General features: G+C 47.7%; 1 protein-coding gene across 1 annotated transcript in view; it reads left to right on the forward strand.

Moving 5' to 3' along the window:
• Window positions 1–7115: 7115 nt before the first annotated feature.
• The window catches only part of AMACR (alpha-methylacyl-CoA racemase), a 39995-nt gene continuing 34705 nt past the window's right edge, over window positions 7116–12405 (forward strand). The window contains exon 1 of the mRNA XM_018563462.1: window positions 7116–7196. The gene's annotated coding sequence lies outside the window, so the exon portion shown is untranslated. The remainder of the gene's footprint in view (window positions 7197–12405) is intronic.

Consider the following 12405-nt stretch of genomic DNA (forward strand, 5'->3'; position numbering starts at 1 on the left):
TTTTTTTGGAGGGGTTGTTCACACCATGTCTGGACCAGATCTGCAAACACAGTGCTGTGCATTGTTGCTGCGTTTCAGCGCATTTTTTGTTTTTAGCTTAAAATGGGCTTTTAGGTGCAGTCTAGTGCGTTCCAGTGCATTTGCATGCGTTTTATATGCGTTTACATGCATTTTGGTGTGCGTTCCAGACCAAAAATTTCCCCGCGCTAGAACGGACTGCACTGGTGTGAACAGAGCCCAGAAATAATATAAGAATATATTGGGATGCATTTCAGGTGTGGACAAGAACTGTCCTGGTCCAGACATGGTGTGCACAAGCCCTGAGAAATCAGAGAACCTGTAGAATAAAAAGATTGTAGTTGTAATTTTTTTTATGATGAACAACATTTGCACAACTTTCAAACCTCCCCTAACTCTTGTAGTGGGCTACCCCAGCACGGCAAGGGTTAAGTGCTCGTTTGTGTCTAGGGTAAGAAAAAGTTATACTCTCCCTATCCTTGGAGTTCATAGACCGGCCTCACTCCCCCTCTGCTGTAGTGGTTTTATGATCTTTGAGACATCAAGTTCTATACAGTGTATAAGATGTGGGGACGCTGAGGGGCATACCATCGCTGCAGTGGAGGAAGAGACAGGGTGAAGGACGCGGATGTGACAGCCAGCCGGATCCAATCATTTCTTTGAAATAATGTTAATTTCAGTTAACACAAACACAATATAAAACCTGGGATTGTGTAACTGAATAGCAAATATGTCAAGGCTTAAAATTGCGTACGCCTGTAAAACTATTAGACCCCCAATCTGCTGTTTCCTGACAGATCTGACAGCCCTGAACCTGAAAGTGCTCAGAGCTGAGCTTTTTCCGGGTTCATTTGCAAAGGACATATAGAAGAGGATGTTGCTTCCATGTCCTGCCGCTCTCAATCCTGAAGTTAGCTGTAACCTTGTTTTAACCTTTTGATTGCCATGACTTTTTGGCAGTCAAAGGTTTAAAGGGAAAAGCAACAGGTCCACTTTAATGCAGCAGTTTCTAATATTTGCCTTCTTTTTTGCTGTTGTTGGTCAGTGCAAAATTCAAAACACAAAGCACAGGGCTGCGCGGCCATGTATACAGTAGGTATTGTGCACTGGCAGGGGTTAAGGAGCGTTCGCTCAAAGGTAATTATAGCGGTGGGAGGGGGGGAAGCGGGCCAGACAGGAAAAAGAGGGCCCGCTAACTGCACTTCAAAGCTGTGATGCCCCGGCCTCTGTAGCAGCTGCAGCTAGTGATGGGCTCGGGCGTGTTCGCAGCTCCACGTGCTGAGCCCGCCAGGAAGCTGACAGCTCCGCAGCGCCAATCACAGGTACTGAGACATTATCCCGGTCCGCAGCTGCAGAGATCGGGATATATCACAGGCACTGAGACATATCCCGATCTCTGCAGCTGCGGACCGGGATAATGTCTCAGTACCTGTGATTGGCGCTGCGGTGCTGTCAGCTTCCTGGCAGGCTCGGCACGCGGAGCTGCGAACACGCCCGAGCCCATCACTAGGCCAGTGACTTCTCCCTGGAGATGCACCGAAGAGGTAGAAGGACGATGGCAGTGCAGCAGCTTGGGTTGGTTAGAGGAGAGTACAGAGTAAGCGAGCTGCTTGGGGAAAACAAGATGAAGGGGACACGGGATGAGCCAGAATAGACACCTTGCCCAGGTGTAAGGAGGAGAAAGGGAAGTGCTGATGGCCGCCTTCATTGCCATCATCACCATCTGTACAACGTGACCACCAAGCTGTCACATTCCACAATATGTGTCCCCCCTGCTCCACATGTACACATCACACACCCCATGCCTGATCCACTGTGTATACTCTCTCCTCCCATTCCTGATCCACTGTGTATAATCACCGCTTCTTCTCCCATACTTGATCCCCTTTGTGCATCACCCCTTCTCTCATACCTGATCCCCTTTGTGCATCACCTCTTCTCGCATACCTGATCCCCTTTGTGCATTACCCCTTCTCTCATACCTGACCCCTTTTGTGCATCACCCCTTCTCTCATACCTGATCCCCTTTGTGCATCACCCCTTCTCACATACCTGATCCCCTTTGTGCATCACCCCTTCTCACATACCTGATCCCCTTTGTGCATCACCCCTTCTCACATACCTGATCCCCTTTGTGCATCACCCCTTCTCACATACCTGATCGACTTTGTGCATCACCCCTTCTCTCATACCTGACCCCTTTTGTGCATCACCTCTTCTCTCATACCTGACCCCTTTTGTGCATCACCCCATCTCACATACCTGATCCCCTGAGTATCATCCATTCTTCTTCCATACCTGATCCCCTGTGTATCATCCACTGGTGGAACTACCAGGTCCTTTGTGGTTTCTTGCACTGGGACCCTGAAGTTTTCAGTTGCGCCTTTGGGCTGTACTGTTTACATATACTTTATAATCAGGTCAGCAAGGACAGCTCCTACATTTCTATCTTGATTCTACCTCTTCTGATATGCCCCGAGCCTCCTAGAACCCAGTAACTGGCACAGCTTGGAGTTTCCCTGTGCAGGCTGATATCTGGTTATCCAAATGTTGATAATAAACTTCGATTCAACTGCAGCAAAATACATCCCCTAAAAGGCTCTGGAATAAATCATTGCTGCGTGGAACCTTGGAGAGATAACTCCACATTAGCAGATTATTACAAGCATTCTGTCATTCCGCAGTCTCTGTCACTTTCAGCAAATTGCTGCCTCATCGCTCTCACTTATTCGGCAGTAATGGCTCTTCCTGATTTCTGTCAGGGAAGATATTGATGGCTTATGATGTGATGTCCCTGCTGGCACTAATGCAAAGTTGTGAACGGTGGGCACAGAAATTAGAGCCAATGTTGGCCGCCATCCAGCAGACGGACTCTGTGCTCGTGTCCGTGTATTAGCTTTAAAGAAATGCAGCATCAAGATATCATTTGTGACACATTAGGCTACAGATGACTATAATGGGTAGTTTTACAGCTGAACACCTGGCACTTTCACTTAAATTATATGAATTAATTGTCACAGGGGATATAAATCTATTTTGTATGTATGAGATGCTTTTGCAAGCCAAGATATTGCTGTGTAAGAGTATAAAATATAACATAAAAAAACTGTGCTGCACATAACTTGAGCTGTGGCAGGGGCCAAACAGGCTCCACCCACTACAGGCTGTCAGCAGAAAGTTACAGGAGGGAGGGGGGGGGGGGGGGAGACCAGACCAGTTACCTTGCACACGGAGAGAGAGCAGCAGTGACCGGTCTTTATTACAGGAAGCTCCTTTTATAGAGACAAAGAAGCCACTGTATCAATCTTTATGCTGGACGACGGCCGTTCACACAGCATTACCACCAGTAGATGGTGCCAAAGAGCATAGAAATTTCCAAGAGCTCTTTTTACTGTAATCCGGTATCTGTATTACATGTATGCATTTAACTGTTTGCCTAAAGTTCAGCAAATGTCTCTGTGTTTATTGTTCTTTGCTACATCTTATGTGAGATTTGTTCTCATGTTAAAGAAGAATTCCAGGAAATGTAAAAATAAACCTTGCAGTGGGGCTATACCCCCGCACTGCAAGGGTTAACTGATCCTGGGACCCACTTGGCTACTGGACCAGTCTCAACAGCCTCTTCTTCCCCTGGCTCCTGTAGTCTAAGGACCTGTGACATCATCACTTCTAATGCTGGTCTGTTAAACGTGAGGATGCCATGGGACATGCCACAGCTGGAACGGAGAGGTTGAGAGCTGAGCGCTGACCGCAGCAGGACTGAGGATCAGGTGAGTGTATCTTCTTTATTTAACCCCTAGACCAAAACGAGCATCTAGCCCTTACAGAAATTCTAATTGTGTAAACTAGGGATGCACGATACTATTTTTTCAGAACAAGAACGAGTACCGATACTTTTCCTTAAGTACTCGCTGATACCAACTACCGATACCTGTTTTCTTAGTGTCATGTGACCATGGTTGTTCTGCCACTGACTCCAAGCTATAGAGGACTACAAATTCCAGCAGTACATTATACAACAATGCAGGATACCACCAGCTATAGAGCACTACAAAATCCCAGTGATAGATTACACAACAATGCAGAATACCACCAGTTGTAGAGGACTACAAATCCCAGCAATACATTATACAGCAATGCCGAATGGCAACTGGCTATAGAGCACTACAAATCCCAGCAATAATATGAAGCTAAATACTCTGGGGTGCCAGCCTTATGTCTCCAGTCGAGGATCCAAGGTGGCTAGATGGGGTCTCAAAAGGACTGTGCAGGGTCTCAGGAGGCCGTGCAGGGTCTATGGAGGGCTGTGCAGGTTCTATGGTGGGCAGTGCGTACTCTCAGGTGGCTATGCTGGGTTTATGGTGGGCTGTGTGGACTCTCAAGTGGCTATACAGGTTCTTTGGTGGGCTGTTCGGACTCTCAGGTGGACTATGTGGGGTTTATGGTGGGCTGTGCAGGCTCTCAGGTGGCTGTGCAGATTCTATGGTGGGCTGTGCGGACTCTCAGGGGACCTGTGCAGATTCTATGGTGGGCTGTGCTCACTCTCAGGTGAGCTATGCAGGTTCTATGGTAGGCTGTGCGGACTCTCAGGTGAGCTGTGCAGGTTCTATAGCGGGCTGTGCGGACTCTCAGGTGAGCTATGCAGGTTCTATGGTAGGCTGTGCGGACTCTCAGGTGAGCTGTGCAGGTTCTATAGCGTGCTGTGCGGACTCTCAGGTGAGCTGTGCAGTTTCTATAGCATGCTGTGCGGACTCTCAGGTGGCTGTGCAGGTTCTATGGTGGGCTGTGCGGACTCTCAGGTGAGGAGTTCTATAGCGGCTGTGCGGACTCTCAGGTGAGCTATGCAGGTTCTATGGTAGGGTGTGCGGACTCTCAGGGGAGCTGTGCAGGCTCTATGGTAGGCTTGGCAGACTCTCAGGGGAGCGGTGCAGGTTCTATAGCAGCTGTGCGGACTCTCAGGTGAGCTATGCAGGTTCTATGGTAGGCTGTGCGGACTCTCAGGTGAGCTGTGCAGGTTCTATGGTGGGCTGTGGGGACTCTCAGGGGAGCTGAGACTCTCAGGTGAGCTATGCAGGTTCTATGGTAGGGTGTGCGGACTCTCAGGGGAGCTGTGCAGGCTCTATGGTAGGCTTGGCAGACTCTCAGGGGAGCGGTGCAGGTTCTATAGCAGCTGTGCGGACTCTCAGGTGAGCTACGCAGGTTCTATGGTAGGCTGTGCGGACTCTCAGGTGAGCTGTGCAGGTTCTATGGTGGGCTGTGGGGACTCTCAGGGGAGCTGTGCAGGTTCTATGGTGGGCTGTGGGGACTCTCAGGTGAGCTATGGAGGTTCTATGGTAGGCTGTAAAGACTCTCAGGGGAGCTGTGCAGGTTCTATAGCGGCTGTGCGGACTCTCAGGTGAGCTATGCAGCTTCTATGGTAGGCTGTGCGGACTCTCAGGTGAGCTGTGCAGGTTCTATGGTGGGCTGTGGGGACTCTCAGGGGAGCGGTGCAGGTTCTATGGAGACAGGGAGAAGATAGGGGAACATGTTGGTAGTCCAGCCTCCCTTCTTACATAGTCGAGTGAGTGAATGTAGCCACTGGATACGCAGTCATTTTGGTGTCACCCCTCCAATGGTGTCACCCAGGTGCAGGCCGCACCCCCTACACCCCCTTGTGACACCACTGATACAATCAATGCTTACCTGAAAAAAATCCCTTTTATGTAGTGAGTGCTGCCTTCTGTCTGCCCATCACTTTCACCAACTTCCTGGATTCCCAGTGTGCTTTGTGTCTCTTTCCCTGCTGCTTGATGTGATGCAATCTCCATTTCTCAAGACTACATTGTTCAGATGATATGTTGTAGTTCAGAAGGCAGGCTCTATGTGAGTGATAACACATGGAAGTGACATTGTGTCAGTGCATTGATGAAGTGCATCCTATGATGAGCATCTTCAATAAGCAAGTTTACAGACTTCTAGATATGGATACTAGGAGTGGGATAGAACTTATAGAAATGTATTATTGAAATACTGATTTATTTGTATTTTTTGACCATAGATACCCTTTATGAAATACACATCAACCACAATGGTAGTAACGGTTATGTGAACTCCTTTTTCTTTATTTGACATGCTTTTTATTAAAGGCCAACCATGTTACAGTCACATTGAACAGTCCGTGTACAATCCTTCTTAGATTCATGAGAAATATGTAATGGGCCTACCTGAAACAACATATTCATTTTACATCCCATTAGGCAGACCTTTGCGTTACATAATTGCTGGTGGATCTAAAGGGATAGCGTTGTTGTAACATATACCGTAGACCTGCATTCGGTCGAACCTTCAAATCAACAAAAATCAGTTGTGCACTGGCCCAAGGGAGGGGGGGTCATATGCCCGGTCACTCCCTCCCCTTCTCTGATAGGCTGCATGCCTGAATTAGGGTTTTGCATGAATATTAAGAGGGAACTCCACATTTTTTTAATTTGGTGCTGGGTGCCCTTTTAATATACATATTAGAAAGGCGGGTGGATTGGGCATAATTTTTTTTTTTTTTTTCTATAACATTTTGTAAAATAAAAAAATCTATTTTTTTTTTTTTTTTAAAATAGGCGTCCCAGTAACTGAAAGCAGCTACACACGGCTCATCCCTAGTTAGATGGACAAGGGTTCAATTATGGTTTTCTTATTTCTGATAAGCCCAAATATTGGCTGCTGCTCTATAAATTCTGATTCATTTGTAAAGCCCCAAAGTACCAGCATTTTATTTTACACTTACATGTAGAAACGGAAATAATATCGGTGATAAATACACCAAGATACAGACTGCAGTGATTCCAAGTTCCAGACTGCCTGGAAAACAAGAAAAGTGTGTATATGAATATGATAAAAACAATAACAATGTTAAGTAGAACAAAGTTCAGAAAGTAAATCATCATCATCAGCGGACTGGGCGATGGACTCTGCAGCAGAGAAATGTGTACAGTCCAAGGACAGGAGATCTGTCATCAGATTACGGAACAGAATCCTCTCAGCCAATCACAGAGTTCAGACGGGAACTCAGTGTGTGCTAGTATCCAATCAGCGGTAAGCTTCCTCTGACTGTGTAAAGGGGAGGGGTGTAGAACGAGGAAGTGTTCTGTATACAGATCATCCATCCAGGAGCCAAACCCACATATACATTGTATACACTGCAGGTACTACTGAGCTCTACATGGGGGGTGTCATGTATAGGGGGCACTGAGCTGTGCAGAGGGGGCTGTGTCATTATAGGGGGGCACTGAGCTGTACAGAGGGGACTGTGTCATGTATAGAGGGCACTGAGCTGTGCAGAGGGGACTGTGTCATGTATAGAGGACTCTGAGCTGTGCAGAGGGGGCTGTGTCATGTATAGAGAGCACTGAGCTGTGCAGAGGGGGCTGTGTCATTATAGGGGGGCACTGAGCTGTACAGAGGGGACTGTGTCATTTATAGGGGGGCACTGAGCTGTACAGAGGGGACTGTGTCATTTATAGGGGGGCACTGAGCTGTACAGAGGGGACTGTGTCATTTATAGGGGGGCACTGAGCTGTACAGAGGGGACTGTGTCATTTATAGGGGGGCACTGAGCTGTACAGAGGGGACTGTGTCATTTATAGGGGGGCACTGAGCTGTACAGAGGGGACTGTGTCATTTATAGGGGGGCACTGAGCTGTACAGAGGGGACTGTGTCATTTATAGGGGGGCACTGAGCTGTACAGAGGGGACTGTGTCATTTATAGGGGGGCACTGAGCTGTACAGAGGGGACTGTGTCATTTATAGGGGGGCACTGAGCTGTACAGAGGGGACTGTGTCATTTATAGGGGGGCACTGAGCTGTACAGAGGGGACTGTGTCATTTATAGGGGGGCACTGAGCTGTACAGAGGGGACTGTGTCATTTATAGGGGGGCACTGAGCTGTACAGAGGGGACTGTGTCATTTATAGGGGGGCACTGAGCTGTACAGAGGGGACTGTGTCATTTATAGGGGGGCACTGAGCTGTACAGAGGGGACTGTGTCATTTATAGGGGGGCACTGAGCTGTACAGAGGGGACTGTGTCATTTATAGGGGGGCACTGAGCTGTACAGAGGGGACTGTGTCATTTATAGGGGGGCACTGAGCTGTACAGAGGGGACTGTGTCATTTATAGGGGGGCACTGAGCTGTACAGAGGGGACTGTGTCATTTATAGGGGGGCACTGAGCTGTACAGAGGGGACTGTGTCATTTATAGGGGGGCACTGAGCTGTACAGAGGGGACTGTGTCATTTATAGGGGGGCACTGAGCTGTACAGAGGGGACTGTGTCATTTATAGGGGGGCACTGAGCTGTACAGAGGGGACTGTGTCATTTATAGGGGGGCACTGAGCTGTACAGAGGGGACTGTGTCATTTATAGGGGGGCACTGAGCTGTACAGAGGGGACTGTGTCATTTATAGGGGGGCACTGAGCTGTACAGAGGGGACTGTGTCATTTATAGGGGGGCACTGAGCTGTACAGAGGGGACTGTGTCATTTATAGGGGGGCACTGAGCTGTACAGAGGGGACTGTGTCATTTATAGGGGGGCACTGAGCTGTACAGAGGGGACTGTGTCATTTATAGGGGGGCACTGAGCTGTACAGAGGGGACTGTGTCATTTATAGGGGGGCACTGAGCTGTACAGAGGGGACTGTGTCATTTATAGGGGGGCACTGAGCTGTACAGAGGGGACTGTGTCATTTATAGGGGGGCACTGAGCTGTACAGAGGGGACTGTGTCATTTATAGGGGGGCACTGAGCTGTACAGAGGGGACTGTGTCATTTATAGGGGGGCACTGAGCTGTACAGAGGGGACTGTGTCATTTATAGGGGGGCACTGAGCTGTACAGAGGGGACTGTGTCATTTATAGGGGGGCACTGAGCTGTACAGAGGGGACTGTGTCATTTATAGGGGGGCACTGAGCTGTACAGAGGGGACTGTGTCATTTATAGGGGGGCACTGAGCTGTACAGAGGGGACTGTGTCATTTATAGGGGGGCACTGAGCTGTACAGAGGGGACTGTGTCATTTATAGGGGGGCACTGAGCTGTACAGAGGGGACTGTGTCATGTAAAGAGGGCACTGAGCTGTGCAGAGGGGACTGTGTCATGTATAGAGGACTCTGAGCTGTGCAGAGGGGGCTGTGTCATGTATAGGGGGCACTGAGCTGTGCAGAGGGGGCTGTGTCATGTAGAGAGGGCACTGAGCTGTGCAGTGGGGGCTGTGGCATGTATAGAGGGCACTGAGCTGTGCAGAGGGGACTGTGTCATGTATAGGGGGCACTGAGCTGTGCAGAGGGGACTGTCATGTATAGGGGGCACTGAGCACTGTGTTGTAAAAATAAAACCTGTGTAAAAAAATAGATATAAAATGCTATCATTATAATAATTTTGTCACACATATGGTCCATGGCCACGTTATGATAGGTGAATAAAGATACCGAACAACACTGCAAGTTCTTTTTTTAAATTTGTGGGACTGTACTTTCAAAGATGCTGCGACACAAACAAGTAATATGTGCTGATAGCTGCAGTATATCTGCATGAGAAAAGAAAAGCTGATTGAGAATGGGTTCCAGAGAATGGGTTCCCGAGATCTAAGTGAAAATCCTGGAGCTCTGGGTGAAATCCTTCGTGTTCTCAGCTTTTCCCTGGTTCCGTATAGGTGAATACTAAACTTGGAATAGTAAACTTGTAGCGTACAGAGGCTGCCATGGTAACCACAAGCCATCCAGAAACCTCAAAGCGAGAAAAGTATGCTAAAATTAGCATTTCCTGTTGCCCATAGCAGCTAATCAGCGTTCCCCCATCATTTCTTCAGCTTTGCTAGCACACACACACACATATATATATATATATAAGCATTTTCAGTTGACAGCCTTTCAACTGTTGCCCTTAGAAACTGATTGGTTTTTATGGCCAGCAGCGCAATTTTTACTTTGGTTTTATTTGTTGATTATTTGCAGACATTAGCCCTAGTCTCCAGGGTCTAGAGCTGGCAGGGAATGTGGTTGGGCTCTGACCCTTGTGTGTCCCAGTGTCATTGAAGCTTAGATTAGCCAAGTTTAGTTTAATACTATAATTGCATCAGTATTACATTATCAGCATTACAGTATTAAACAGAGGTACACTGCCATCTACAGCCTGCACTGGCCCCTGCAAGCTGAAAACATTGTAAACGTTTTTTTCTAAGAAGGTCTATTCACAAAGCTAGCGAAGGATCAGCTGTAGCTCCGGCTGATCCTTCGGCTAGCTTCGGCCGCTGGAGCCCTTCGGTTCAGTAGAACGGAAGGGCTGCTGTACGGTCTATTCACTATGCTTATGCCTCAGATCGATGCTTATGCTTCAGGTCGATTGAGCCAAAGTGAAACCCGAAGCGGGCCGAAAGCCTTGCAACTGACAACTGGGCAGAGCCGTGCTCTCACGGCTGGCTCTGCCCAGTTGCAATGATAGATCAGCGTCTCCAGGTTACCTGGGGATGTTGAACTGTCATTAAACAATGACAACTTGGCGGAGCCGGCCAGTTGTTGGTTTCGGGAACTCCATCAGCGTCTCCAGGTTACCTGGGGATGTTGAACTGTCATTAAACAATGACAACTTGGCGGAGCCGGCCAGTTGTTATTCATTGGCCGGGACCTGCTAGAAAACTCTAGCAGGTCCCGGCTAATAGGAAACAGTTGGGTGGAGTTAGCTGTCACCGCTAGCTCCGCCCAATAGTTTTTTTATTTTTTCAAAAACCGAGCAGAATAGTCGAGCCGGCATTCGGCTATTCACTCACTGCCGTGAATTCGCCGAGCGGCAGCGAGTAGCCTGACGGAAGTTCGGCTCAGCCGATCCAGATGTTGGATCGGCTGAGTCGAACTCCTTCTGCTTGAACCGAAGCAAGAAGATGATGTACGGCTGAAATCAGCTGTACAAGCCTGAAGTGAATAGTCGAACAGCTCGGCTCACTTCAGGTTGGTTATTCACTCGGCTGCCTTCGTCAGCTTTGTGCATAACCCTCTAAATGAAGCCTTCAGCTTGCCTGTGACCATTATGTCATAGCTGACAGTGATCATTTAGTTGTGGCTCACTCTGATTGGTTTCGGGAACCAAAGCCCTTTAAAATCTGCCAGCTTAGCTTAAGGCAGTGGTAGGCAAACTCCAGCCCTTCAGCTGTGGTGAATCTACAAATCCTAATATCTGCCTCTTGGAGTGCCTGTGGCTGTCAGTCTTGCAGTGCCTAATGGGATTTGTAGTTGCACCACAGCTGTAGGGTTTGCCTACCCCTAGGTTAAGTTATCTCTCACGGGTCCAGGTAGCCTAGCCCTAGAACATTGATAAGTTGGCAGGTAAAAAGGCAGTTTTGGCAGGTAAAATAAATATTTACAGTATTTCATCCATGTATTGAGCTGTTTGCCTAGAGTTCAGCTTTTATCATACTCTAGAGCTGACATCGCTCCATATAGCAACACTGGAACTGCAAGAAATAAAAGCCCCTGAACTAACAGATAGTGGTGACACCTGCTCCAAGCTTGCCAGCAGTAATGTCCAGTTTATTATTTTTATGCATCACATTTATTTACTTTATACTGTTGCAGGTTTTCATCTCATTTTCTTTTAACAAAAATCCATAGGTAAAGGAACAGCATACAAGTATCCTATCTATCTATCTATCTATCTATCTCTCCTCTCACCTAGTGTCTTTTTTCATGCAAAAAGGAAAATAAGACACTGTCTTATTTTCGGGGAAACACGGTAGATAGATATATATACACTGTGTTTCCCCGAAAATAAGACAGTCTTATATATTTTTTGGCTCAAAAAAACATGCTAGGTCTTGTTGTTTTTTTTTTTAATGTACAACAATACACACTTATTCAAAAAATATGGTGATCAGGGCAATCAGGGGTGGCTTACCTTTCCAAGAGCAAATTGCTAACTAATCGCTGGCCAGAAAGGGCGAAGCGCACTTTCACTATTGATTCCTCACGGGCGGGAGCGCATTTGGTATCACTCCGCCTGTGACAGGAGACGGCGCTGTAGAGGAAGCATCGGCTTATGCGGCTCTGCTCCCTCCGGTGCCGCCTCGCTTCCTCTAGCACTGGCTTCGTTGGCACCGCTGATTCTCTCCTGCCTCTCCCGCAGCTCTTCAGGATCCCCCTTATGCCACCAGTGGCCCTTATAATGGTCACAACTAAGTCTTATTTTCGGGGAAAGTCTTATATTTTAACAATTCCCAAAAATAGTACTAGGTTTTATTTTCAGGGAAACAGTGTGTGTATATGTATATATTTTTTTTATTTTTTACAGTACTGTCATGAGGGCTGCATGCAGTGCCTGGGTTCTCAGTTGAATCCTTTGGGCTAAGACAGAGCGGGGTATTCCGA

This window comes from Nanorana parkeri, unplaced genomic scaffold (assembly GCF_000935625.1).
Source record: "Nanorana parkeri isolate BGI_ZX_2015 unplaced genomic scaffold, ASM93562v1 scaffold666, whole genome shotgun sequence".
NCBI lineage: Eukaryota > Metazoa > Chordata > Amphibia > Anura > Dicroglossidae > Nanorana > Nanorana parkeri.